Raw genomic sequence first — 27,800 nt, forward strand, 5'->3', positions numbered from 1 at the left:
GTTGCATCAACATCAGTGGTATACAAAATCTTAATGACAGACCTATTAAAACACATACTTTCAGGTATTACATTACTTATTTATGTGTCTACCTTCCTAGGATTTTTTGAGACTAATTTAATTTATGACCCATAAACTCAACAAAGTCCCTTGTTGGTAGGTTATGAATAAAAGAATAAAATAACATGCCCTAGTTCCTAATCCTTGAAAAGTATGATGTCACGTTACCATAGGTAGCTTCATAGTTAGAAAGTCATGTTTACTTTTGACTGTTCAATAAAATTTGACTTATTTCCCATCTATAAATCCATCTTTGATCTTTTTTTTTTGTACGAGACCTGGCACTTTTTCAGCAACACATTACAGGATAAACACACTAAAAAAATAAAGAGAGAGAGAGAGAGACTTCTCAAAAAAGTTTAATGTTAAAAAAAAAAAAGTGCCAGTATTTTGTCTACATGCATGAGCATCTCAAGATTTTAGTTGCTTTTCACTTCAGGAAGGTTGTGATGTATAAACATTTTACAAATCTGATCTCAAAAAACAATGATTTAAATAATCTGTGCTTTAATGCAAAAACAACATTAATTTCTTCAGTTTCTCATTTAGCATGTTTATTAGACATTTTATTGTCAATAATCTTAAGAGATTAATCTTAACATTTAACCTTGTAATGTAGCTTATACCAATTCTATTAATGGAAGTATATTTTGGACCTTTTGAACACGTTTGAGTAAAATAAATGTCACTGTCTTTTCATTTTGTTTGGAGCAAAGACAAAGAAATAGCAGCTCATTCTTTTCAACTAATAAAACATCTAATGATGCAGTTTTTTATTATGAGATTATTTTAATGCTATTATCATAATATTAAATATCATTATTTTTACTTGTGTTTGTTACTGAAGCTCTCATCTCTGAACATTAGCAATTTTCACTTAATTTAGATTTAAAAGTTGAATTCCTAACTTGAGATCCAGGAAAAATCTTGAAAAATAAAGATCAGCAGTTAGTATCCTTTTCCTTCCCCTCAACCATAATTTTTCAATCTGCTATGAAATCATAGAATCTGTATCAGAAAGTATAGCTTTCTAAGATAACTTTTTAGAAATAAAAAATAATTACCTCTGCTCAAAGAGGGGATTAAAAATTACTGAAGTTCTGAAGGAGCGTGTGCTTTGATTGTTCCCACCTATTTCTTTTTTTATTATAAAGTGTCAATTTGTACCATCATTAGAAATATACATTTATATATAAAGTTTTGCATTCAAATCTCTATTTTTGATTACTATGACTAAAGAACACAAATCAAATAAAAACTCTATATATTATACTCTTATTTCAGAAGCATATGTATATATACACATATATATTCGTAGAACAATCCACTGTTTTAAATGTAAGTCTGACTTAAAAAATGCTATTTACAATTTTATGACAGAGAAATAACCTCAGCCTTTTATGGTATTAAAATGAACAGGGTGTTTTTATGTTTGACTGTGTCTCACCTTGTGCAGATGAAATTAAGCAACATCATGGAAAACCTTCTTAAGAGCAAGGCCTTGTAGACTAAGCTGTGAGGGTGGAATAGTAGATTTGTTATTTCTGGGCCTAAGTTTTAAAAAATTATGGTTGATGTAGTCACGCTTCTTCACCAAGAAGTCAGTGGTCCCAAATTAGGACTTTCAAACTTTTCAATACACAACAATTAAGCCATTCTTCATCTTTTACTTAATAATTTAGTCTCTCACTAGTGGCACCACAGGACCACCAATCTAGATATAATACTTATCTACAGTGTTGTCATTTTCTTAAATGAAAGAGTTCTAAATAAGCTTTCTGAATTACCACGAGTCCCATGAAGCATCACGTTGCATTACATTGATATCTCTTTATTGTACCACCAATCCATAGTGGCTAAAAACGTGCTATATAATTCATATGTAAAATTCAGAGCCAAAATTATTACTATGATCAAGAATAGGATGGCTTGCTGTCCTTCAGATTCCTGAAGCACAAGTCTCTGAATTAGCAAATGGAACTTCAGCACCATTTGTGTCTATACCTCAAACCTGCAGCTTAAAAATTAAGTAAGGTACATTGATCAGATAGATATTTTGTGAGACTCTCAAAAATTTGTTCTTAATGGTAAGCCCATTGATTTTGAAACATATTACAATAAGGACTCTTAGAATATCTACATAGCTACTTACAAAGCTTTACTAAAATCCTTATTTTTCTTGGGAATATCCAATGCATTTTTAAAGAAAAAAAAAAGTGCATTTCACTTAAAGGAGAATAAGTGGTAGATGAATTGAAGACCCAGAATTCAGAATGATGAAAATCAAAGTAAAGCAATATTATACTTAGAATAAATCTGGAAAACAAAATAGTTAAACTGGCTCATATTTTTGGAGGAAATTGGATCATTATATATCTATATTTAGTAATATCTTTCAAAATCAAGACAGTGAATACTGACTTTTTCTATTAAAGGTTTTATGTATTTAAGAATAAGCAGCAGTTAAGCAAACATTCACCCTGTGCTCTAATCCACATTTTTTGTCAGGTTTATTTGTAAAAGAAATAAGAGGATTCTAATTCATTCTCTGAAATGAGTTGAAAATAGAACTAATTTCTAAAACATTTTACTTCAGTGAACATTTGCTTAACATGATACGGAGAAAAACAATATACAAATTGGGTGGTTAGAACTGTGCTTCTTCACTATTAGGGAGGAGATAAATGTGAGTCAAGATGATAAACAATGAACAGCCATTGAAAACAGAGGGAGGAATTTTGTTGGAGATTCATCTCTCTATCATATTTTTTCATAATTAACTGGGTTAAATGTATTCTGTCATGAGATCATCAATGTAAATGATGATTGTGAATTCTATTAACAGTATTACTTGTGAAACCATTCATTGAGGAGTGTGTGTGTGTTTCACCACAAAACTCAAGTTATTTCTTGCTAAAAGAGCCTCTTTTTGTCAAAGCCCTTTTTTTTATTTTTTCAAAGAAAATAAGGCTTTGTGCTTGGGATTTGCTTGGTCCTGGAAGTGTCAGGTATATTTATAATCAAGTTGAATCAAGAGTGACAAGAAGAAATAAGACCAGATTTGTGGGTTTTTTCCCTAAGGGTATCGATTTCTTAGAAGAGCAACATTTAAAAAAAAATAATTAAATGTCTTTATTTGTTCCATTTCAAATATTTTGATTAAACAAATATCTCTTGCAAATGTGTGTTCAAAATCTTTGTTTAGATGCATAACGTTTATTCTTCTCAACTGATTAGGCAAATTCCTTCATTTCACTTTCTGCTAACCTCCTGGTAAGATAAACAGGATACTTGGTGAAGGACACAAACCACTACTGAAGAATAATGACTGTGTAGAGTGAGGGAAACTACGCTGACCTTGAAAGAATACAGCAACCAGTGGCAAGGTTTGAGGTGAGGGCCTAGAGCTTCTGCAAAGTGTATATATTAGGGAGTCATATTTGGAACAATACATGCTGGACAGTAGAGATATAGGAGAAGTTACATGCTAAGTCTTCTCATTGATAATATCCATAAATCTGCATACATTTTAAACATTGTTTTGTTTTGTTTTAATTTGGATGTGTCTATGCCATTCCTGATTTGTAGGACTAAGTAAATCTATTTACTCCAATGCAATTGTATAGCATTCATTTCTTCCCTAATATTTTTCTAAAAGTTTAGTATTCTTAACTATGCTCTTATACTGAGTTCTTTTTCACTACTTTAAGCCACTCACGCAACCTTGTATGTTGGAGCCATAGCCCTTAATTCCATATGGTTTTTCTATGCCCCTTGAAAATTTAGTGTATTACTAGTATCCTTCTGTGTTGTAGGAAACAGACTGATTGTCAACTAGACTTATAAAGACATCCAGCAACAAACAAACTTCCGGCTTCATATGATAGTAAGTTTGGAATTTCACAGCCATGCGCCTCCCAATTTCTTGGCAGAATTTGGAAAATGCTGTATACCTAAAACTCTGGTAAGGTACAAAGGCAAGTTCAATTTGCTTTGATCAATTTCCTAGAACTTATTTCCTTATGTAAAAGCCCTCTTCCTTCTTTCCTGCTGCAAGGTACAAAATTCTCTGAGAAAGCTAGAACATGAACCTCTCAAAAATGTACACGAAGCAAAAAATCAGACCAAGTGGTAAGACCACGTAACTTATACCTCACTGCCCGGATGTAGCAATGGCAAAGAATTCCCAAAAGTTACTTTAGTGTTAGAAAAAGAACTTTTTTTCCAAAATGACTAAAAAAAAATTGGATCCTGGATTAAAATCTTTGATTAAAATATGATATTATCCTAGGAGAATTTGAAATTCTTTTTATGAAGAAATTAAATCAGCTAATGCCATTATATTTAATACAAGACTATCCTTTTGAATAAAACAATCTTAAATAACAGCTTCAAAAATAATTTTTAAAAAATTTTCTTGATGTTTAATGATACCTGGCTTACAGGCGTTAGAAGTGTCTATAAGTCATATGTGTTCAATATCATGGTACATAAAAAATCCTGAAAACAGGATGCAATTTTGTGTCAATTCCAGATGCCCAAAGAAAATATATAACCAAACAAACCACACATCACAGCATTATGCAGAGTTTAAGCTATTTAGAGAAAAACATCAATTGGTAAGTTTAATTCTCTAAAATTTTTTCCATCAAGGTAATAACTTTATTTCATCTTGATATTACTGTCTTCATTAAAATTAGCCCTCTATTAATAACAACACAGTTTAATGTTTGTGGAGTCCTGATTTATTTTTTTCTTTTGCTTTTATGTGTGCTAATCTTTGTGCATGTGAATTTTCTACCATGTTGCAGCAGGCAAGCTTTGGTTCAATTTTCTTGTCCTACACAAAGGAAGATTTTGAGTGTAGAATCTTAGTCACTAGGTCCTGTGTTGCCATTTTATTTTCCTCTCCTTGGGTAGATTTATTGGGAGGAGATGGGTAAAGGGGAGGGAAGAGAAAGGGAAGGGGTGAGAGAGGGAAGAAGGGAAGAGTTCTCAGCTATGTTGAATCTTGATTCACGACTTTGCCTCCATTCATGGTTGGTGTTCCAGAACTTTTCCTCGAACGCCCTTGTTTTTCTCCAATTTCATGTAGTGATGGTTCTCTGTACATACACACTGGAAAGCAAAATCACAATGGTTACTTATGATAGTGGACATCAATTTGGCTTCAATAAACTTCTCAAATTTGATTTCATAATATTTTCCACTCTCATAACTAGGTCTTCTCCCCTTTGTAAAAGAGTTTTTAACTTGATACTGTTTTCAGTGGACACACATGGTTCTCCTTCAGTCCTATCAGTCACAACCTTTTAAGCCTTCTTGAACTACAGACATATAAGTTGTTTCTGTTCTCTTATAGATAAGGGTTGAGTCTTTACAGTCTCCTTACTTATATAACAGAATTTTCATCCAGAGGTAGAGACATTGGAGATACAGCATTTAAAGGTAGAAATTGCTATTTTGCTTTTTGGTCCTTAATCTGAAATCTAGTATGGGCAGAGAAAAAATATTTACTTACACGTTCCTAATCTTTACCCCACCCTGAGAAATATGACATTGCTGTGTTAAACTGAAATATCTATGGCCACTTTTCAGGGCATCCTATGTGTATAATGATAACGGGAGATAGGACAGAGAGGAGGAAAGAAGTCAAAGCAATGCCTGATTACCCCAGATTTCCTTCATTTAAAGTAAGAAACTTAGTCCATGACTTTTTAATTATTCATCAATAGAAAATGTGATCACGCAACTGTGAGATATCAGTTTACGTCTATATAAACAGGTCCTTTTCTCCTCTATTGTTTTGTCTGGCTCTAAAGCTCGGTCATCTGTGAATTATCATGGCTGTTCCTAGATTATTGCTTAGAAAGAACAATGTTTTTTAATTCATAGGTATTCATATAAAATAAGATCTATCAGCATATTGAATACATTAATTCAGCTTCATAATACTGTTGTGAGATAGAACAATGTCATTGTGTAACAGCATATATTTCACTTAAATATCAGGAATTAATTTTATCCTTGACTTAGGAACAGTTAAATATCTCTGTCTACTGAATTATCATCACGATGGTTTAATAATTTGAATATTATTTCCAGCATCCAACAGCTTCACCCCTTGGTCTTTGAGTGGTTAAGAGTACCAATTTGGGAGCCACATTGCCTGGGTTCACATCCCGACTGAGCCACTTACTAGCTTTGCCAACTTGAACACATTTTCAAATCTGAAAAATGGCATTTTTATGAGGATTAAAGGCTTGGTATATAGTGAATACCCAAAGATGTTTAAGAAAATCGAGGAGCTGATTTCTTTGTGAGAATTTTGGATAACAGATTTCAGAGAATATAGTAACAAGTTATTTTGGCTTAAGATATTCTAAATCCAAAACTAGACTAAGAGAGGCAAGAATACAAGTGAGTTTCGCCTGAGACTAGCTCAGTGATGAGGAGAGTTTTCTTTCAACATACTCAGCAGTAGAACTTCTTAAACATCAATGTCCATTTGAATCACCTAGGGATATTGTTAAAACAAAGATTATGAACCAGAAGGTCTGTAGTGGGCTTGAGACTGTGAATTTTTAAAAAGCTCCAAAGTGATGCTGATGCTGGTGAAACCCAGACCACGTCTTGAGCAGTACAAAATATATGTACAAAATATATTTAAGTGTCTTATGCAAAATTATAACACACATATTTTTAAATGAGATTTTGCAATATTTCAATTACTGCACTAAACGGCTCTTCCAATATCCCCAAAGAACTAAATGCCTTTGGCTGAAACAACAGAGTATACAGAGGAAACCAGCTCAGAGAGTTGATCCTGTAATTTTCAAACAGCACAAGTAGGTAATTCAAGTAGAGCTGGTTAATGCACAGGGGAACTCTGAAGAAGTAATAAAGTTATTCAGTTGGAAAACTATTTCTATGATGCCATAAAGTAGTTTTTCCCAACTCTGTCACCTAATCAGTGGTGCAAATCCATACCTCCCCAGACCCCACCACAGATTGCTAAATCAGAATGTCAAAGGATGAAACAAAGCATCTTTCTTTTAAAAAATACAGAATTGATTTTGACCCACAAATTTCTTAAACTTCACCTTGGAGGTACTTGAAAAATGCTGCTTTCTAATTTTGCATTAAATAATACATTTTTTATTGTTTTTGTAGGTGAGTTTTTTAGAGTTGCAATTTATTTTTTAGTTTTCTTATTTCATAGATTCTACTTAAGACATTCCTTAGGATCTTTATCTTTTTCTTTTCTTCTGTTTCTCACTTGTATATGAAATACTTCAATTGTGACAATATAAAATGGTACCATTATAATTACCACTGCAGATAACTTTTCCAATAACTTAACCCTGGTGGCCATCTCTGGTTTTGAGTCCCCAGAGAAGTTTCCAAATTGACATCTGAAAGTCTGCAGTTTCAAAAAGAACAAAACTCACTGGTGCCATAGCAAAATGAGCAATTTTCTCTTCTAGAACAACGCAATCACTAAGTTCTCAATATTTCCATTAAATGGAGTAATAAAATTCAGGGTTTTGAAAAACTAGTTTACATCTTAGTTGGAAAATGAAGAGTAATAGGTAGGTTTTTCAGTTCACTGATAAAAACTGTCCCTTCACTCCCTATAAATCAAATAGCCATTTGAATTTCTTTATTCCTGTTTACGAAAGGAACTGGGTGCTTACAGAAATCAAATTAAGGTATTTCTAGGAATTGCATGCAAATACGAAAAAAAGAGAGCAAAATTTTGTCAAACCAATAGATTAATTTCTTGGTCTTCAATTTTCATTGTTATTTACAGGCCCCGGGATTCAGTAATACATCTAATTTAAGAGGCTGACAAATCAAGGGATATGAATCTCACTCAAATTTTAGAATTAAAATGTAATTTAAAAAATATAATGTAATTAGAAAGCAAAGTAATGTAATTAGAAAGCAAAGAAAATGAACAAAGCACTTCTCCTTAGTAATATAATTGCCTTTGATAGTTGTATTAACACTCTATGATTGTGCTATTCTGAACAGTATACAATCAATGATTAAACAAAATACAAAAAGAAAACACAAGACATAAGTGTTACATAAAGTGGAATTAGTCCAAAATGTAAAGCAAAATCATTGTGATGTATACAATAACCACAATGATAAGCCATTAAATAAATCTATTATTTCAAAGTATTCAAAGCCATTTGAAACTGATTAATGCATTTGATAATTATAACAACCCTGGGAATATAGTAGTTGAGAAATGATCGTCTCCATTTTTTAAATACGAAAGAAACTAAGCTACTTCCCTGAAGTCAGATGGTGAGTAGTAGAAAAGCCAGGATGAGAATGTAGGGTTTCAAAGTCCTAGTCTGGAGTTCTTAATAAAACCAGAAAACATATAATTCATCAAATAATCAAGGTACAAATGACTGACTTATACCATACAATATTTAAATTATTAGGTCCATATATTGATCAAGATTCAAGTTGGCCTTACTGCTACTAAATATTCCTAATGTCATACAGAAATAGTAATGAAAACAAATGTAGTATGGTTAATAGTAAAAAAAAAAAAAAAGAAAGAAAGAAAGAAAATAACAAGTGTTTGCAAGGATGTGGAGAAATTGGAACTCTTGTGCATTGCTGCTTAGAATGAAAAATGGTGCAACTACTATGGAAAATGATATCGTGATTCCTCAAAAAATGAAATACAGAATTACCATATGATCCAGCAATTCAATCTATGGGTATATACCCAAAAGAAATGAAAGCAGGGACTTAAACTATATTTGTATACCCATGTCCATAGCGGCATTATTCACAACAGCCAAAAGGTGGAAGCACCAAAGTGTCCATTGACAAGTGAATGGACAAACAAAATGTGGGATATATATATATATGATGGAATACTATTCAGCCCTAAAAAAGAAGGAAATTCTGACATGTGCTACAATGTGGATGAACCGTGAAGAGATAGTGCTAAGTGAAATAAACCAGACAAAAATGGTCAAATATTATATGACTTCACTTATGTGAGGTACATAGAGTAGTCAAGTTCATAGAGACAGAAAGTAGACCAGTGGTTTCCAGGGAATGGAGAGTTAGCATTTAATAGGCATAGAGTTTCAGCTGCAGAAGATGAAAGAGTTTTGAAGATGGATGGTAATGATGGTTGAATAACAATGTGAGTGTACTTAACGGCACTGAAATATACACTTAAAAATGTTTAAAATATTAAATTTTAGCCTATTATATTTCACTAGAATTAAAAAAAAAAAAAACAGATTTGCTCTAAGTATAAGCTATAAACAAACAAGGGACTATTAAAGCCAGAGGTGTCCTATGTGCATGGGAAGAAACACCAATTCCCCAGCAGTCAAAAATATTGGTCTCAGGACTGTATTAGGAAAGAAGGAGTTGAGATATAACTGAGAGGGTGTAGGGTTGGGGAGAGGGACAGAAGAATCTGATGAGAGCCTCTCAGTTCTGTGCTGCCTAGTACAGTATCCATTTAGCCATATGGGATCAACTGCACTTAAAATGTAGCTAGTTCTAATTCAAATGTTCTGTAAGTGTAAAAATAAACACGAAGAACAGGTAAAGTAGGGAAGTGGTGAGGAATAAGACTGACAGGGCTAATTTGTGTCAGACTTTGCTGAGTTCCAGAACAGAAAATTTAAACAATGATCATGACACATATCAGCCTAAATTTGACAGTGAATGAAGAGTTAATATGTCCATCAAATATATGAGTGATTTAAAAATCTATTAATTTAATCTCTTTATCTAGAAAAATGTCTATGTTTACATGACATAAACACAGCCAGTCAGTTTAGCCAAGAAAAATCAGTCAAACTGAATCCTACTGTATGAATTCCATAAGATACAATTACGAGCATGGAAACTTTTGGAGTTGTTCTGGTGTCTGGCAAACACAATCTCCATTTCTTAGGAACAAAGCTAGCTGAGGACCCATTACATATATGAGGCCTGCTGCTTATCTAATATACCCACTACAAGTACCATACCATTTGGAGTTGACTGCAATTGAAAGGTGGGGTTCACTTGGTCAAGCTAAATAACATGTCCTTTCGTTTGGGGTGAGCTTACTTTAGCACTTTAGAAGCCTAAGCAAACAACAAAGATAAATCAAGCATTACTAATCCCACATATAAAATGTAAATCTATCATTACTACAATCTAGAATTCTGGGATTATTTTCCAATCACATAATACTAAGTAATTGCGGGGAAACCTTTAACAAGCATGTCTAGGGAACTGTCTAGGCTCTGAACTTCAATAGTTATATAAACTCTACAGATCCTAAACTGTCGTTCTCAAATTATTCATATTTTATACCAGACTAAGTTTTTTTCATCCTAATAATCAGGTCCTTATTACTAACTTGAAAAATCCCCAGTATCTTTATTTACAGTAGCTCAAAGTGTACTAGTATTTAAGGAAGGGGCTTTTTCATTGTTTTCTGTCACAGTGAACTATTACCTCATCAAAAATATACTTTTTTGCTTTAAGATTCTTTGGAATCTCTTAAATCTCTTTTTTCTTGAAATTTTCTCCCTATACTCTCTGTGTTATGCCTTCTGGTCCACTTCAGCTATGAGAGAAAAATTTGATATTTTAGTTCTTTAGATAAGGAGTAATTTTTAGACTGGAAATAAAGGAAAACAAAACAAAACAAACAAAAACTTCCTGTGTTTCTTGTCTTTCCAGCTTCCCAGTCCTGTTTCACAGAAACCCGGATTCAGTGGTACTTCCCATATGACAGTTTAGGCAACTTGGGGTATTACTAATTAATCATGCTTCATTCAGGACCTTGTGGGCTACACCTGTGATACAGATTTTATTTTCAGCAGGTATGACTTGGTAGACAGTACGTGGTATGGGACTGTTTTCTAACTGTGTTTCCTTCTAACTGTGATTTCATTTCCTGCTATTTCACCAACAAAGTTTCAATGGCCAAATCTGAAGGATGCTCAGTGTCCTGAAGATGTGATAAGTGAGTGATTAACAACATTACTTTCCTTTCACTTGGCTCTACTGGGCTGTCCTGGATCAAGCTGCTCTTTCTCTTCATTTGCGGGGTCCATAAAGTAGGAAAATAAATATTTGCTCTTGTTTTTACTCGACAGTATATTTTTAAGATAAAATATCACATGTTCCTCTAACACGTGTCATCATAATAGTTTTGGATAAGTGGTAAAAGGAGATAGTGTTTTAAAAGGGAAATCATTTGTTTGGTTCTTTAGTGCCCTTTCTTCAAATCAAAACATACTCTTATCTCAGTTCTTTTCCTTCTACTTTTCCTCTATTCTGATTTATATTTCAACTTTTCCTTCTTTTTCTTCTTCTCCTTCCTGATGTTCCTTTCTATTCATGCTTTTGACTTTTCTAGACCTTTAGTAGATTGAAGCAGAGGGATTCAGCCCAGCTTTCTGAGTAAAACTGAAGTACAGAGATTTGATGAGAGAGAGTTCTTTATTTTCAGATTCTAGAACACAGATTTCTTTCTTTTTTTTTTTTTTTTTTTTTTTACCGGTAAGGGGTCTGGGGACATATTCTTCCACACCAAGTGCAGCTGGGATCCGCTTTCTCATCACCCAGGGGATTACTAGAAGTTGGTGCATCCAGCTATCTTCTCACACTTGGATCTCAGAATTCTAGAAACCATATGAGAGGGGTCTTCAAAAAGTTCATGGAAAGATTTGTATTATCAAGGGGATCATAACCCTTGACTTTGTGTTGTCTGCACCATGTTCAGCCAGTGAGCGCACCGGCCATCCCTACATAGGATCCGAACCTGTGGCCTCGGTGCTACCAGCGCCACACTCTCCCGAGTGAGCCACGGGGCCGGCCCACAAGCACAGATTTCTAATAACAGAACCCACATCATGATACTTTAAGGCACAGTATTTGCTATGAATCCCCAATTTAACTTTTTAATGTGAGCAGAATGCATTTGCATGGTGGACGCTAGTTACGTGGTGACTTGGCATAACAAAGGTTGTCATTTTCACAGCTGTCTGAACATGCACTGACTATGTATCTGACTGCAGAAAGCCCTGCAGTTCTGGTTGCACAAATAAAGTGCTACTCTTGGTCATAACAATATCATCAACTACCAACTTTGTGACAATATATGGTATTTGCTCTACTTATTTATTTTTTGCTTTATTTTTAAGTCAAAGATTATGCCCTTAGAAAAGAGAAATACCAAATATATATCACTGAATATATATTTGGAACACAGCATTGTAAAAAATAAAAAATTCATCTTTTCTTTGTAAGATTAAGTATGGGTTTTTCCAGGGCAAGCTTTCCATTTAATATTTTTCTATTATACTCTTTTTACTGGTGCCTGTGTTCAAATGCAGTTATCAGAATATGCAGGCTTTCCTTGCCATTATGATAGCTCGGATTCCCTGTTTACAACTTGTAACATTCAACAATCACTTTAATTTTAGTTATCATAAATTTCTCCTAGAAAACTTAGAGTAAAATAATGACTATCTTAAAAGTATGAAAAAAATAAAATCTCAAGAGTTGCTGTTATTTTTAAAGCAGACAGCTATAATAAACCAGCTGCCAGGAACCACCCCATGGGTATTCTCCTGTTTAGTGGTAGTCATCTTCATAATAATAGCTAATACCAATTGAGCACTTTCTATATTCCTGCACTTTACAAACAGACAGTTTTTAAAATGACCCTCAAAGGTAGATACTTTTGCTGGCCTCTTTTGCAGTTGTGGAAACTGAGGAACAAATAAGTTAGTCTGTTCAAAGCAGTGTACTGATACAGGGCAGAGTCAGCATTCAAAACATAAGTGGGAGCTAAGAGAGAAAGAAGGAAGGAAAGAAAGACCACAGCGATGTGTTGGACTTGCAGAGGGAGAGAACATACCTAGGGATAAAAAGTGGAGTGGGGGGTGGGGGGGAGGAAGGTTGGGGATAATTGGGTGGGGGACACGGGGTACAAACACGATTTGTGATAATGGGCATGCTGCCAGTATGGATCTGGCCTTCACATCTTGGGCACAAGGAGTGACAATCAGCTTTGTGTCTCATGAATATTCATGACCAATAAAAAAAAAAATCAAATCCATGTGTGATTAACTCCAATGCCTCTGCTCTACACTTATAGCTTATAGCCAAACAGTTGAATACATCTGCAGAAAAACATAAAACTGTGTTGACTGGCCTTAAGACAAAATCTTGTCCCCAGACCTCGTGAGGGTGCTCAGAACTTCCTGGAATCCTACTACCTTTCTCTAGCCAATTCCCTTTCCCATTCTTCTCAAGTGACTTATTCCACACCTCCTCCAACTTCCAATACTCTGCATACTCTCTTTTATTTTTTTTTCCTTCCTTCCTCCCTTCCTTCCTTTAAAAAAAAAAAAAAAAAAAGTCAACGAACTACCTTACTTCGTTATTTCACTTAAAGAGAATCAAAAGAGAACTTTTTCATATTTCCACACACAAATTACCAACATACACACATCTGCTCCACATGTCTTGGCTTCCTGCTTGTTACAGTGCTTGAACTCTTCCTGTTCCTATCTAAATGTAGCACTCCACTGTGCACTAGATCCCATCCCCTCTGCTCAGTGTTACTCAGTGTCTCTCTCTCCCTTTCTCTCTCTCTGTCTCTTTCTCTCAATGCCAATTTTAACTTCTCCCAGATTGTTCCCATCAGAATATTAATATACTGTAATAGCTTTAACAACAAAAAAACAAAAAACCCTACCATGTAACTGCCATGCTTCTCACCAGCTCCTTCCCCATTTCCCTGCTTTCCCTTTTATAAGTAAACTTCTCAACAGTGTTATATATATATATATATATATACTTTCTTCTTTTCTTTGCCTCCAGTTATAATTTGAATCCACTCCAGTCAGGCTTATTCCTCACTACTCCACTGAAATCCCTCCTGTCAAGTCACTATTGACCACAAGTTACAAATTAATGGCCAGTTCTCATTAGCAGCTTACTAGATGCTCCAGCAGTGTTAGATACAGTTGATTATTTCCTCCTTGCCAACAAAATGGAGATGTTCACTTGGCTTCTCAAACATCAATCATAATAGCCTACTTTTCCCACTAAATCATTAGCTACTCTATCTTATTCTCCTTTGCAAGATCCTCCTTTTCCAATAAATGTTAGGTTTCCCCATGGGAATTCCACAACTACATTTACCTTTTCAGTGGTTCTCAACCTAGGGCAGTACTCTCCCCATCCCTTGTCACAATGCCTGGGATGGGGGTCAGGGTGGCATCACTAATCTTCTATGATGTGAGATAGTTCTACATAATAGAAGGATTTTCCTAACTAAAATAATATACTCATTGGGAATTAGTGCATAGAGCCTAGGGCTCAAGCAGGGGTGAATTTGCCTTCAGCAAACATTTGACAATGTCTGGGACATTTTTGTTTGTCACAACTGGAGAGGGGGGTTTGCTATGGGCATCTTGTATGTAGAGGCTGTAGATGTTGCTAAGCATCCTACAGTGCACAAGGGAAGCCCCCCACAACAAAGAATTATCCAACCCAAAATGTCAGTAGAGTTAAGGTTGTGAAAGCCTGGTCTAGGGGATCACATATAGTTTTCAAATGTAATCTATAACCAGTAAATGTAATATACACACACACATACAGACGCTCCTTGACTTAGATGAGGTTACTTCCCAATAAACCCATTGTAAAGTTGAAAAATCATTAAGTAACCATTGTAAGTAGAGGACCGTGTGTGTGTGTGTGTGTGTGTGTGTGTGTGTGTGAGTGTGTGTGTGTGTGTGTGTGTGAGAGAGAGAGAGAGAATGAGGATACTTTAAAAAGCTCATGGAAGGATTTGTATTATCTTTCAATTCTATTTTCCACGAACTTTTTCAAGTACCCTCACATATATATCTGGCCCCAAATTCTTTGAATATCAGACTTACACACATAACTGCCTATATGATGGCATCCCCACTTGGATTTCTTATAAGCATCTCAAACCCATAATCCATGCCTTTTGCTACTCCATGACAGGCAATAAAACCCACTCGTTTCCTAGTCTTTCCCATTTTAGGAAATAGCTCCATCATTCACCCAGTTGGTCATGCCCAACATCTAAGAGTCATCACTGATTTCTCTCTTCATCTAACAGTCTACATCCAATCCATTAGCATCCTCCACCAGGTCTAACTTTAAAATAAACCCAAAGTAATTCCATCTCCATTTATAAAACCCTAGAGTCCAAGCTACCATCATTTTGTTGAAGATCTTTGCTAGTTTCCCCTCAATTCTGCATGAAATCTACAATAAATTCCCATCACATTAACCATAAAATTCAAAGTCCTTAAGTTAGTTATGAAGTTTCAATTTGTATGGTTGTTGCCTACTCCTCTAACTTCATCTGCTACCATTTTTCCTTTTAATCAATTCATTCCAGTCACACCGGCTTCCTTGCTCATCATCAGACATGCCGGGATTATATTAGAGCTTTGGAATCACTGTTAATCTTGCTTGGAAAAACCTTCTCCCATATCTTGGCATGATTTACTACTAAATTTCATTCATATTCTTGTTCAAATGTCATTTATGCCCTCTTCCCTCAGAGACTGACTTTGATCACCCTATGTAAAATAGCACCACTTTTTTTCTTGGAACTAATCTCTAGTGATATTTTAAAATGTTTGCTTAAGTATTTATTGTTTATTTATCTATCAATTTGTACACATAACCATTAAGTCAAGTTTTTCTTTTTTTAATGTTTGTTTAAGTTTTGTTTTATTTTAATTGACATAATAATCTTATATATTTATGGGGTACAAAGTGATGTTTTGACACACGTATACATTGTGTAATGATCGTATCAGGGTAATTAGCAAATCCATTACCTCAAACATTTATCATTTCTTTGTGGTGAGAACATTCAAAATCCTCTCTTCTAGCGATTTTAAGATATACAATACATTATTACCTATAGTCATCCTACTGTGCAATAGAACACCAGAACTTATTCCTCCTATCTAACTAACTTTGTACCCACTAACCAATCTCTCCACATCCCATCTCCTTCCTCCCCTTTCCAGCCTCTGATAACCAATATTCTACTTTCTATTTCTATGAGATCAACTTCTCCAAAATTTTTTTCTGGAGTATCATTGCATCCCCATTACTTAGAACAGTGAAGGACACTTAGCAGGTGTTCCATAATTATTTTCCAAATAAATATTCCAATCTGCTATGCTATATTAGCGTAACTGCAGAAGTCTGAGGTTAGAACAAAGCTGAATTTTCTTTCACTTTTAAAGTTGGTGAATATTTACTTTCTCTAAACTTGCACTGAGTACCCAAAATGTACCAGTCCATATCTAGAATGGACGACTTTGAAAGAATGGAATGATGAATGCTATGCACTATGCACTAAGCCATATTTATCAAATTTCTCTAGTTTATTGATATGTGAATAAACAAATGAAATGCCTCATCTTCACAGATATAAGAATAATCAATGGAAAAGAAAATAAACCAGGAAAGTTATTCTGCATATACACATATGATAAATGATAGAGTCTAGAGAACAGAAGAGATTTTGAGGGTCATTGTATCCAACGATTCCCTAACTTAGTGGTTCTCAAAGCATAACCCCTTAACTACCACCAGCAACAGCAGCATCTAGAATTTTAAGAAATGCAAATTCTTGGACCAACCCAGAACTACAGGATTAGAAACTCAGGGGATAAGGCCTAGCAATCGATGCTTTAACAAGCTCTCCAGGTCATTCTGATGCACACTCAGCTTGTAGAGCCACTGCCCTTAGTTCTCCACATAGTGGAGAGTTGGATAACCTGTGTGGAGAGCCATTGCAGGTGTTACTGACAAGTTCTGTTTTCCAGATGGAAACAATATAACTTTTATTTTGGATGAAACTCAAATATTATACTCTGCAAAGAACACTCATCCTACATCAGTTTCCATAAAAAAAATGAAATATGATTAATCATTTTATTACTATCAATTTAATCAAAATTTCCTTGGCCCTCTGTGATTTCCAAAAAGTGGAGAGGTTAGATTGCTCTGTTAGTTAATGCACCGTTAAAGATAATGAAATATGATTAATCATTTTATTACTATCAATTTAATCAAAATTTCCTTGGCCCACTGTGATTTCCAAAAAGTGGAGAGGTTAGATTGCTCTGTTAGTTAATGCACCGTTAAAGATATTTAATTGTCTTAATAGCAGATCATAGAAGGGCGTGGGCAATTAACATGAAGCAATTTCACACCTTAATTAATGTCATATGAAATCCCTTTGGAACTACAGAAGAATTTTAAGTGCTGGTTTGGAAGCAATGTATTGCCATAGGAACGCATCCAGGATGCCACAAATCTTTATTATAAAGAGTTAAGAGACATTGTGAACAAAAAGATCTATATCTTCATTTAGAAAAAATAATATTTGTGTGAGAGAGAGATGGATGAAGAATGTCTGGGGAAGAGGTAGGAAGGTTTTATTAAGAAACAGGCAAAAATCTGCTTTGAATGAGTTACAACGGTTTGCAGGAGGAAGGTTTCACAGGCTGGCAGAGATCCAAAACTCAAAAGAGGGAGAGAAAGAGAGCTACAGCTGTTACCTTTTCTTCAGTGAAGACAATCAGGGAACTCACAGGTACTTTTTTGCTTCATTTTTCTATTCTTGTCTTTTAGAATGGCTGGGTCCAAAAGAAGATTTTGAAAGCAAACTTTTTTTAGTTCTTTTTCCAGTTTATTTAAATATAACTATCTAAGTAAATTTGCTGTTAGTGTCCTCCCAATTGGAGCTCTACAACATCAGAACTCCTGATTTGTTCTTTTTTAGGGGGTGGAGGTGAGGGTATGTGGGTGTCTTATTATGTAGTTGTTGAAGGAATTAAGTTATTGAAGGAACTATTACTTTCCCTCCGAATTCAATTTTAATTGCCTTTTATTCCTCATTCAATGCCATACCTCATAATATTTCTACAATATATAACACAATAAGACAATGTCCATTGTCCAAGGAAAAGTAAAAACGCACATTGCATTTGATCTGACAGAATTTTGTTGAGAAATCCAATGTTCTTCCAATGTCTAATCTTCATATCATTCCCATGAAACAAGTGGAAATGATAATTGACTTCATCTTCAGATATGACTGGGGTTGAAGAAGGTAAATTATTTTCTCAGAATTACTTGGCAAATCACTGCCAAAACTTTAACCAGAAGAATGAGACATTTCTTTATTCTTGGTTACTGGATTTCTATTACGTTACTCTTTCTCAGTGATCAATCTAGTAAGATAATTGGTATTACCTCTATTAACTCCATATAAATTAATTAATTTGACCAAAATGAGCCTAGAAACAACACAAAATTCAGTCCAGAACACTGAATATCAAACTTGGTTGCCATCAATGTCACTTGGATGGTTCTTTAAACTTGCAAATTCCTAGGTCATACCCAGACTTAATAAATCAGCTCACTTTGGACATTGGTCTGAGAATTTGTAGCTTTTAAGAAATTCCAGGGCCGGCCTGGTAGCGCACTGCTACAGTGCGCCGCTTGTGAGCGCGGCGGCGATCCTGCCGAGGGTTCGGATCCCACATACAGACCGGCTGCTCACTGGCTGAGCGAGGTGAGGGCGCAACACCGAGGGTTGTGATCCCATTGCCGGCCCCGGTCCAGTACGGGCGCGACACTGAGGGTTGCGATACGTTGCCGGTCACGAAAAAAGACAAAAAGGAAAAAAAAAAAAAAAAAAAGAAATTCCAGATGGTACTCATACCAATTTTTAGGAAACTGTGATCCATGTTATTCTGCTGGGACTTAAATCTGATTCTATTAGCTTAAAGCAACAGTTCCAACAAAGAAAATGGATCATATGTAACCACCCTACAGAGGGGTGTCTATCTTCCCATTAAAAAACAAATTGGTGGAAATGGGCTAATATTCTTTTATTCCAAGTTTGATACTTCTGTAGGAATGGCTTTCAACTGATACTTTCTAATCTTTCTTTGCAAATATCTTTCTTTCTACAGGACTCAGCCCTTGAAGTTAAAATCTTTGGTGCACACATTCTTTTCAGGTGGAGGGAACTAGATTCTGTATACTCAACCACCTGCATGGGCTGACTAATGAGCTTCTTAAATCAGCCCTTGAAGTTAAAATCTTTGGTGCACACATTCTTTTCAGCTGGAGGGAACTAGATTCTGTATACTCAACCACCTGCATGGGCTGACTAATGAGCTTCTTAAAAAAAGGAGGGAGGAGAAAAGGAGGAAATTGTATTTTGTTCTTTGTCAAAGGGTATATTACTGCTCTATCTAATGCAAAAGGGGGAGGGTCACCCTAAGACAATTTAAATCTGGGGGAGTTACTTATCTGTGGTGTGAACAATGGTCTGAAATGGCAGAATTGGAAATCGTGAAGCCTGTGCTGTTGTCTTAAATTCCAGGGGAGGGGCCCATATAAGTGGAGGTTGATAGTAATGCATTTAAATGTCAGGTCCATCCATCTGTCTGAATAGATGTCCCTGCAACCCCTCATTAGCACTGCCTGTGTTCTAAACACAGGATGGGGGCTGAAAGAGTGAAGGAAAAGGGGCTAGTGGATAATTATTATGTTATCAGTGTAGGACTTAAAGATCCTCAAACCGGTAGAGCTTAATTTTGGGAATCCTGACATTCAAAATGAAATCACCATCAAGACTGAGATAAAGGCAGAAATATTTGAAAAACAAATAAACAAACGAAAAACAAAAACAAAAGCCTACTTTGGCTTTTCTTCCATAAGATGTAAATTCCCTTCACAAAGGAGGGCTCATTTATCATGCAGCACTGGACTCTGTTGAACTGGTAACAGTATTAGTAGTGGACTTACAGGTTTACAAAAAAGTCCATTCAAAGTTAAAACTAAAATAATCAGCAACTTATTTAGTTAAACAGCAATATGGGTAATCTCTTATGGAGCTTTCATTTTCTATTTCTTTTCTAAAAGTGTCTCCCGGTTATATACTTTATACTTGGCCTATGGAAGAACACTATCAAAAACTTTCTTTAAGGATACGAGTTATGGCTAGAATGCCTGTCATCCTGGCCTCTTATGCAAAAAAAAAAAAAAAAGGGAAAGTGTTTAGACTATTTTTATAAGTAAATCTTACACTGGGTTCCATGAAGGAACATGGTTTTAGACTAAAGTGCTTAAAAAGACTGCTCCACAATGTCATTGCCAAAGAACTTCAGGAATCATTTGTTCCAAATTCTTTTACAGAGTAGGAAATAAAGCCTGTTAGAATTCATCAGAAAAAAAGTGATGCATTCTTATTCCTTCTAGCCTAGTTTGAACATTGCATTCTATTAACTCTTATCTGATCATCTACCAATATGTATTTTCCTGATTCTATCATCTATACCTGTCTCAATTTTGCGTGGTTTAGAATAGCTTACTATTCAAGTTGTATTAAGGTATAACATTTGTATTTTGCTATCATCGACTTTTCTGAGTATTTGCATATTCATATGCTTACCTTAGAGTGAAGTGCAGTATAGTATAAGGGTTAGGTGCAGAGGCATTGGCATTAGATCTCTTGATTACAATCCCAGTTCTGTATTTATCTAACCCTACGATCCTGGAGAGGTTACTTAATTATTTTAAATATTACTTTCCTTATCTACAAAATGAGGATAATAACATAGGGCTGATGGGAGATTCGACAGAGATAACATATACAACCTGCCTAGCAAATGGTAAACTGATATATTGTACACAAAAGTAGTAAGACTAGTAATAGTAGTGGTAGCAAAGAATAGTTTGAGGATCCCAGCAGGGAGGAAGAAAGTCACACTGCACAACTGAATAATGTCTAACACAATCTCTAGTGTACATATCTATTATAATAATGATAACCTATAAGAATCATTTAACTATACAAAATATAACTGCATGGAGAATCACTGAGTAATTGCTCACGTTTTTGTAATAATGATATCAAAGCACACTCCAGGCATCAGAGAACTGACCAATTTCACACGTATCAGGTAAATATAAGAGCATGAAGGTCTCCATTAATCTGCAATGACTTCTATTTCTAAGGGGCAGGATCTTCCAGATTTAAAAAGAAGAGAAGCAACGAGGAGACATTTATTCAAGAGCATTTACCAGGGTCCTATTATGCTATATTGAGATTACAACCACAGCCTTTCTCAGACCTCGCACTGTAGGCTGTCTCATCAGTCTTCATGGGGGTTAAGCACTTGAATGCTTAAGTCAGAATGCTTTGGTTTGAACTCTGGCTCTGCCACTTACTAGCTACATGACTGGAACAGATCACTTAGTGTCTCTGTGCTTCATTTTCCACATTTGTAAATGGGGATAACACTAGAACCTACCTCATAGAGATGAAATAAAAAATAAGAGATTATAATTGAGATGTGCTTAGAAATTACCTATACAAAGTAAGCATTTATAAAACCGTTAGCTAATATGGTTTAAAAGAAAAAAAAGTAAACCTTTTTCTCTAAGTTAAAAGGCAAAGATGTCTATAGGGAATGAAATGGTCTTTGGTCTAAAACCAATTAAATTCTTGTTTTCATGTTCGGAAGTGACTTTTGTCCTACCATATACTTCACACCTAAGAGTAAACCTTTTTCTCTAAGTTAAAAGGCAAAGATGTCTATAGGGAATGAAATGGTCTTTGGTCTAAAACCTATTAAATTCTTGTTTTCATGTTCGGAAGTGACTTTTGTCCTACCATATACTTCACACCTAAGTTTTCATTCCCAAGAATTAAAGAGACAAAGAACCTTGGAAGTAAACCCAAGTATCACTGAATCTGATTTATAATGGACTTTATTTTTTATCAGGACAAAAAGAAAATCACTCTACAGCAGTGGTATATAACAAAAATTAAAAACAAAATAATGAACCAAAAGATATCAGTAAGAAAATCAGGAAATCAGAGTGATTGTAAAGATGAGATAATGGAAGATTTAAGCAGAGGTTGTTAGTTGTCCCAGTACCCATTCTGACACTATCTCAAAACAACTGGACATTTATTTGGTATGTAGCCAACCAGAACAAAGACTACATTCTTAGCTTTCCTGAACCTAAGTGAGACTACCCGACTGAGTTGTGGCCAGTGGGATGTAAGTGTCTTAAGGCAGCTACTGAAGACCATCTTGAAAAGAAAATTGGCACAGGCTTTTGCTTCTGTCTTCTTCATTCCTCCTCTGCCCTCTAACTGGAATAGGATGCTAGCTGGATCGTGTGCATGAGGGCACATCTGGGGCCAGTGTGCGTGGTTGTGCCTATAGTGCAGCGCATAGCTGTACATGGGTCATAGCAACAAACTAAGGAGAGAGGCACTAAAAGGTGGGTGCAGCCAAGGTCTCTAACAATTGGGAAGCCACAGAACCAGCGCTGGACAGCTGGTCTCTTGATCTGGTTTGTGAGAGAATAAAACTTTGTATGATTAAGCTAGTGTTAACATGGGTTTTACATTGTGGGAAGCAAGCATAATTCTAATGTATACAGCTAGGAATGTCTAGTTGTCTCTTTTCATATTTGTACTGAAATGCAGCAATAAATGTAGAATTAAAGCAGCTCCAGAACTAGGAACATAGTCACTGTATACACATTTCTTGGAAATGTGTACATGGCCATCCAGACCCAAGAGGAAACTTAAGTAACCAAAGTGCAGATATAGCAGCTATAATTAGGAGGGTAGGTCATAAGTGTTTTCTTTTTTTAGTGGTGGGGAGTTCAGCAATAAATGCATTATCCATAACAGGAATATCTAAAACGCATAATTTTTTCTTTTCCTTTATACTTTCCTGAATTTTCCAAAAATTATTAATAACTATGTACTACATTTATAATAACAAAGGATTAATTTAAACGCACAAATAAAAATGATGCAACAACACAGCATAATTTGTCAAAAACATCATTTTTGAGAATCAGTGTATTTTCCCATTAGAATGTTATCTACTTCTTAGGTACCCTCTGCTTAACTCTACAAAGCAGGCACTTTCCTGCCTTCACTAACACTGCACCTGGAGTGTTTCTGTCTGCCAAAGCCTCACCTCTCATCCAAAATGGTATGAATTTGGCCTAGCTCTGATGGTATGTTTAAATATCAGCTTGTCAATGATGTCTTTCTTTTTGTGTAAGTGTTAGCTCTTTCCCTAAATCCCCATATCAATTTCTGTGGCATATAATACATCACTTTTTGCATTATACTATTGCTATTAGTAAACATGTTTCATATCTCTAAGAATAGAGTTCTCTGGAGCATATCCTTCTTTGTCTTTACATTTATGTGTTCATTCATTTGTTCATTCACAGGTTCACTTATTCAACTGACATCTGATTATTGACTATCTCTCTATGATGTGCCAAATATTGTATAAGACACAGGGAGATGTGAAGAAAAATAAAGTATATTCTGTTCATTCAAAAAATGAGATAACCATGAATAAGAGGAGACAAACTAGCAGTAGGTAAATGTAATACAATGTGATAATTTCTATGGCAGAGAAATGTACACAATGCTAAAGTGACAGAATGCTTAATTCTACTTGAAGGAAGTCAGGAAGGACGTCACAGAAGTATTGGCTGTTAAATTAATTTTTTACAAGGACAAATAGGCATTTCCATGCAGATGAGATGACTGGATGGAAATTAAGATGGGGGAATAGACAACGTGAATCCCATAATAGTGAAAATATATTGCTGGAAAGGAAAGGTCAGTTTTGTGTGGCTAGAGGCACAGGGTGTGAAGCGGGCTTGCGAAGGACTAGATTTGAATGTCACATTTCACCCAGTGCTTTGAACATAGCATTGATTTAACAAATGCTTGTTGATCATTGCAGACATAGGACTATGTACTATACAGCAGGCATTGTGAACACTGGCTAACTGACCGCACCTTAGGAGATATTTAAGGACAGCAAGCCTGACTAAGGCACACAGTTGCAATGCACTGCCTCAATTTTCACGTTTCCCCGGATCAGAAGACTGAGTCTATGTTTTATTTGATTATAATGTGACTTTCAGAGCAGAAGAACATTACATTGGTAAATTCCCAGATCATTATTGTTTACTCAGCCTGTATTAGAAAGCTTGACTGAATTCAGTAAATGTGATCACCCAAATGATATACTGTCATTCTAGTTAAGGAACTTTTGAGGGAACACAGCCTGGTTGCCAAAATGGGTTTCCTCAGCATGAAATGATTTATTCCACTACTCAAATTTGAAATAAGTAAACATGATATTAAACAATCAAGAGAGGGGAACTTATAGGTTCAACTGAGAAGGATAAAATTTAATACTGTAAATATAATAGTATTACTGGGTTTTCAAGAGTATATCCTGAGAAATCAAATTGTTGTGCTCAACAAAGAAGGAAACTACATTCCAAATGGTAACTGCCATATTTTTCTACCTTCAGAAATTTTCTAGTATCCATATTCAAGCATTTGTAATAGGATTTTTTGTTTTTAATAGGAAGAGGTAATATTGTGTCTTCTGAGCTTTTGTTCTGAATCTTTGTTCTTAACTGTTGCATTCCAGGCAAACTGCACAGAGCAAAGGGACAAGGGGGCAGAGTTGGTGTCAGCGCACAGATCAGGGTCCAAAGAAGAAAACAAGTTTGTTTCTTACCTTCAATAGGTTTTGGTACAAAATGTGATGAGGGCTTGGTTTTCTTCACTCTGTTCCCCTTCATAATTTGACCTTCTTTATTGAGTCCTAGAAACCACGCTCGGCCTGATTCTTGCTGGCGGTACAGTGTGGAAGAATAGATCACATAGTAGTTTTCAAACACAGATTCTTTAAATTTGCATTCTGGAGTGAAAACATCCTGCAGAAAAAAAGAAGGTACAGAACAGAGAAAGGATTAAAAAATGAATCAGCAAATGCTTATATCCAATGAGCCTGAATTTCACGTCTTCTTTTAAGAGTAAATGAGAGGCAACTGCATACAATTTCTATTAGCATTTGGTTATAAAGATTCATCGCACAAAAGCAAGAAACAGGATTTCCCTGCTAGTCAACTTTTACTCCAGAGAGCACAACTGCTCACGCTTGAGTCTCTCATTGGGCCAAAATTATTCAAGACTGTCGCCGAGTCTGAACTCTGAGCCCAGCATAATGTTTTGTACATTGAAGTGATTGGCCATTCATCATTTTATTGGCTCTTAGAATGTAAATAAGGTACTAGAATTTATCCCTGGGAATCAAAATCAAACACAACCACAGCAGACACAGCAGACCAGATGTTTTTGAAGGGACTACCCTGTAAGTACAAAAATCTATTAGACAGCTCAAACTTGTTCATAAAATCACCTGCATACTACCTCTTTGTCTAATGTAAAGTAACTTTCCCTTTAATTTCTTTAAAACATTTCAAAATCTTAGATAAAAAACTCAGAAATAAGTAACAGACAAAAATATTACTAATACATTGAAGAATCCTCAATGAAACACAGAATGAGAGTTTTAGTCCAAGAAGGAAGCTTAAGATCCTCTACCTCAACCCCATCATTTGATAAGTGAGAAAGCCAAAAGGTTATATGATTAATTCAAAGATACATGAAAAAATTACTCAGTCAATGCCCAAACTCACATTTATTGCTTTGCAACCATTGCCTCTCAAGCTCACCTTTTCTGCCTGAGTCTTGTTTAGTGATTTAAAATGAAATTTTATAATAAATGCAATAAAATAATATCCTAATGTGGTAAATGAACAAATGCATTTTGTGGGAAAAGGAAATTTCTCCCCTTCTGAGATAAGCAGAAGAAAAACAAATGTGATAGCATCATCTTCCTCTACAAGCAAATAAAAATCCCACATGTCAAACATACTCGCAGTAGTCCCTGTCTTCTATACTATGTACTGGAAGAATTTCAATGTGAGGCTCCCACGACTTAATGCAGTTACACCTGAAATTAAGCTATTGATGGATACATAGGGATAAAGCTGGTTGAAACCAAGTCCTTGTAGGTGATACTCCCAAACTAATCTCTTGGCTTCATTTGTAGGGGGCTAAGGGATGCATAAATGGGTGGCTAGTGAAGGCCTTCAGTGTTAATTTTCAGTAATTTTAACGTTACAGAACAAAAAATGAGATTAAGAAAATGAGAATGGAAAGGTGGTTGTTGATATTAAAATAATATAATAGTAATAAAAATTAATATTATTTTTATATTAATACTAAAAATACTATTTCTTAGCATACTCTCGGTTTTAAGTAAACTGGCTGGCTTAAGAACCAGAGAAACTAAACACTATGAGATACTACTTTACATCCACTGCGATGGCTATAATAAAAAAATGGATAATAAAAAGTGTTAGTGAGGATGTAGGGAGACTGCAACTCTCATAGATTGCTGGTGGGAATGCAAAATGATACAGCAGCTGTGGAAAGTAGGTTGGCAGCTCCTCAAAAGGTTAAACATACAGTTACCAGGTGATCTAACAATTCTCCTTCTAGGCATATACCTAAGAGAAATGAAAACGTGACCACACAAAAACTTGTAGACAAATGTTTATAGCAGCATTATTCATAATGTGGAAACAACACAAAAATCTATCAGCTGACAAATGGAAAAACAAAATGTGGTTTATCCATACAATATAATGTTATTCAACCATAAACAGGGATGGAATACTGATTCATATGACAACATGGATGAATTTCAAAAACATGTGCCAAGTGAAAGAGGCTAGATGCAAAAGGTCACATTTGTATGACTCCATTTATGTGAAATGCTCAGAATAAGCAAATCCAGAGATGGAAATAGAGTAGTGCTTGTCAAGGGCTGGGGACAGGGAGATTGGTAAATGGGGATTAATTGCTTTTTTGGAGAGATGAAAATGTTTTGGAATTAAACAGTGGTGATATTTGCACAACTTTGTGAATAGACTAAAAACCACTGAAGCATATGCTTTAGAAATGTGAAATTTATGGCATGTTAATTACATCTCAGTAAAAAAAGAAAGAAACAGAGAAACAAAGTGACTAGAGCAAGTGAGGGGAAAGAATGAAACTATTGCATAGTCCCTGTCTGACAGCACAGGACTAAATGGTGGACCCTTGTGCTGGAAATCAGGCTATGGCCTTATCTCAATACTGCGAAAGAAACAGAGAAACAAAGTGACTAGAGCAAGTGAGGGGAAAGAATGAAACTATTGCATAGTCCCTGTCTGACAACACAGGACTAAATGGTGGACCCTTGTGCTGGAAATCAGGCTATGGCCTTATCTCAATACTGCTAGGACAAAATTTAATCATTGCCAAGGACAGGGATCAAAGTGATTCAGATTCAATGTATGAGACAAAATAACCCCAAAGCTTTTGTTTTTACATTTAGTTATATTATACCAAGATGTTAAGGGACTCTTGAGAGTTTAAGGAAAATATCTATGTATAAGATTTCAGACTTTATAAAAGGAGTTAGGCAAAATATATGGAGCAAGGAATTGTGTATAAATACATATAGTCATATATGTAGATAGTGCTACAACCTACTTAGGAGTAAACGTGACAGAAATATGTAAATTTGGAGAGAGATGTGAAGCTGCTTAGTGATAGTTCAATTTGGCGCCTTTATTTAACAAGGTAACTAAAGTCCATGAGAGTGAAATAATCATGCCCAGAATTATGGGAAGTTAGAGGCAGATGCAGATGCAGACCCTGGGCTAAAACAAGTCTCCTG

General features: G+C 35.3%; 1 long non-coding RNA gene across 1 annotated transcript; it reads right to left on the reverse strand.

Moving 5' to 3' along the window:
* Positions 1-403: 403 nt before the first annotated feature.
* LOC103593747 lies at positions 404-24,942 on the reverse strand. The gene is made up of 2 exons (XR_550778.1): positions 24,744-24,942; positions 404-5,178 (listed from the first exon to the last, which is right to left on the reverse strand). It is a non-coding gene; the product is annotated as an uncharacterized LOC103593747 (long non-coding RNA).
* Positions 24,943-27,800: the final 2,858 nt, after the last annotated feature.

Source organism: Galeopterus variegatus, unplaced genomic scaffold (assembly GCF_000696425.1).
Source record: "Galeopterus variegatus unplaced genomic scaffold, G_variegatus-3.0.2 Scaffold1404, whole genome shotgun sequence".
NCBI lineage: Eukaryota > Metazoa > Chordata > Mammalia > Dermoptera > Cynocephalidae > Galeopterus > Galeopterus variegatus.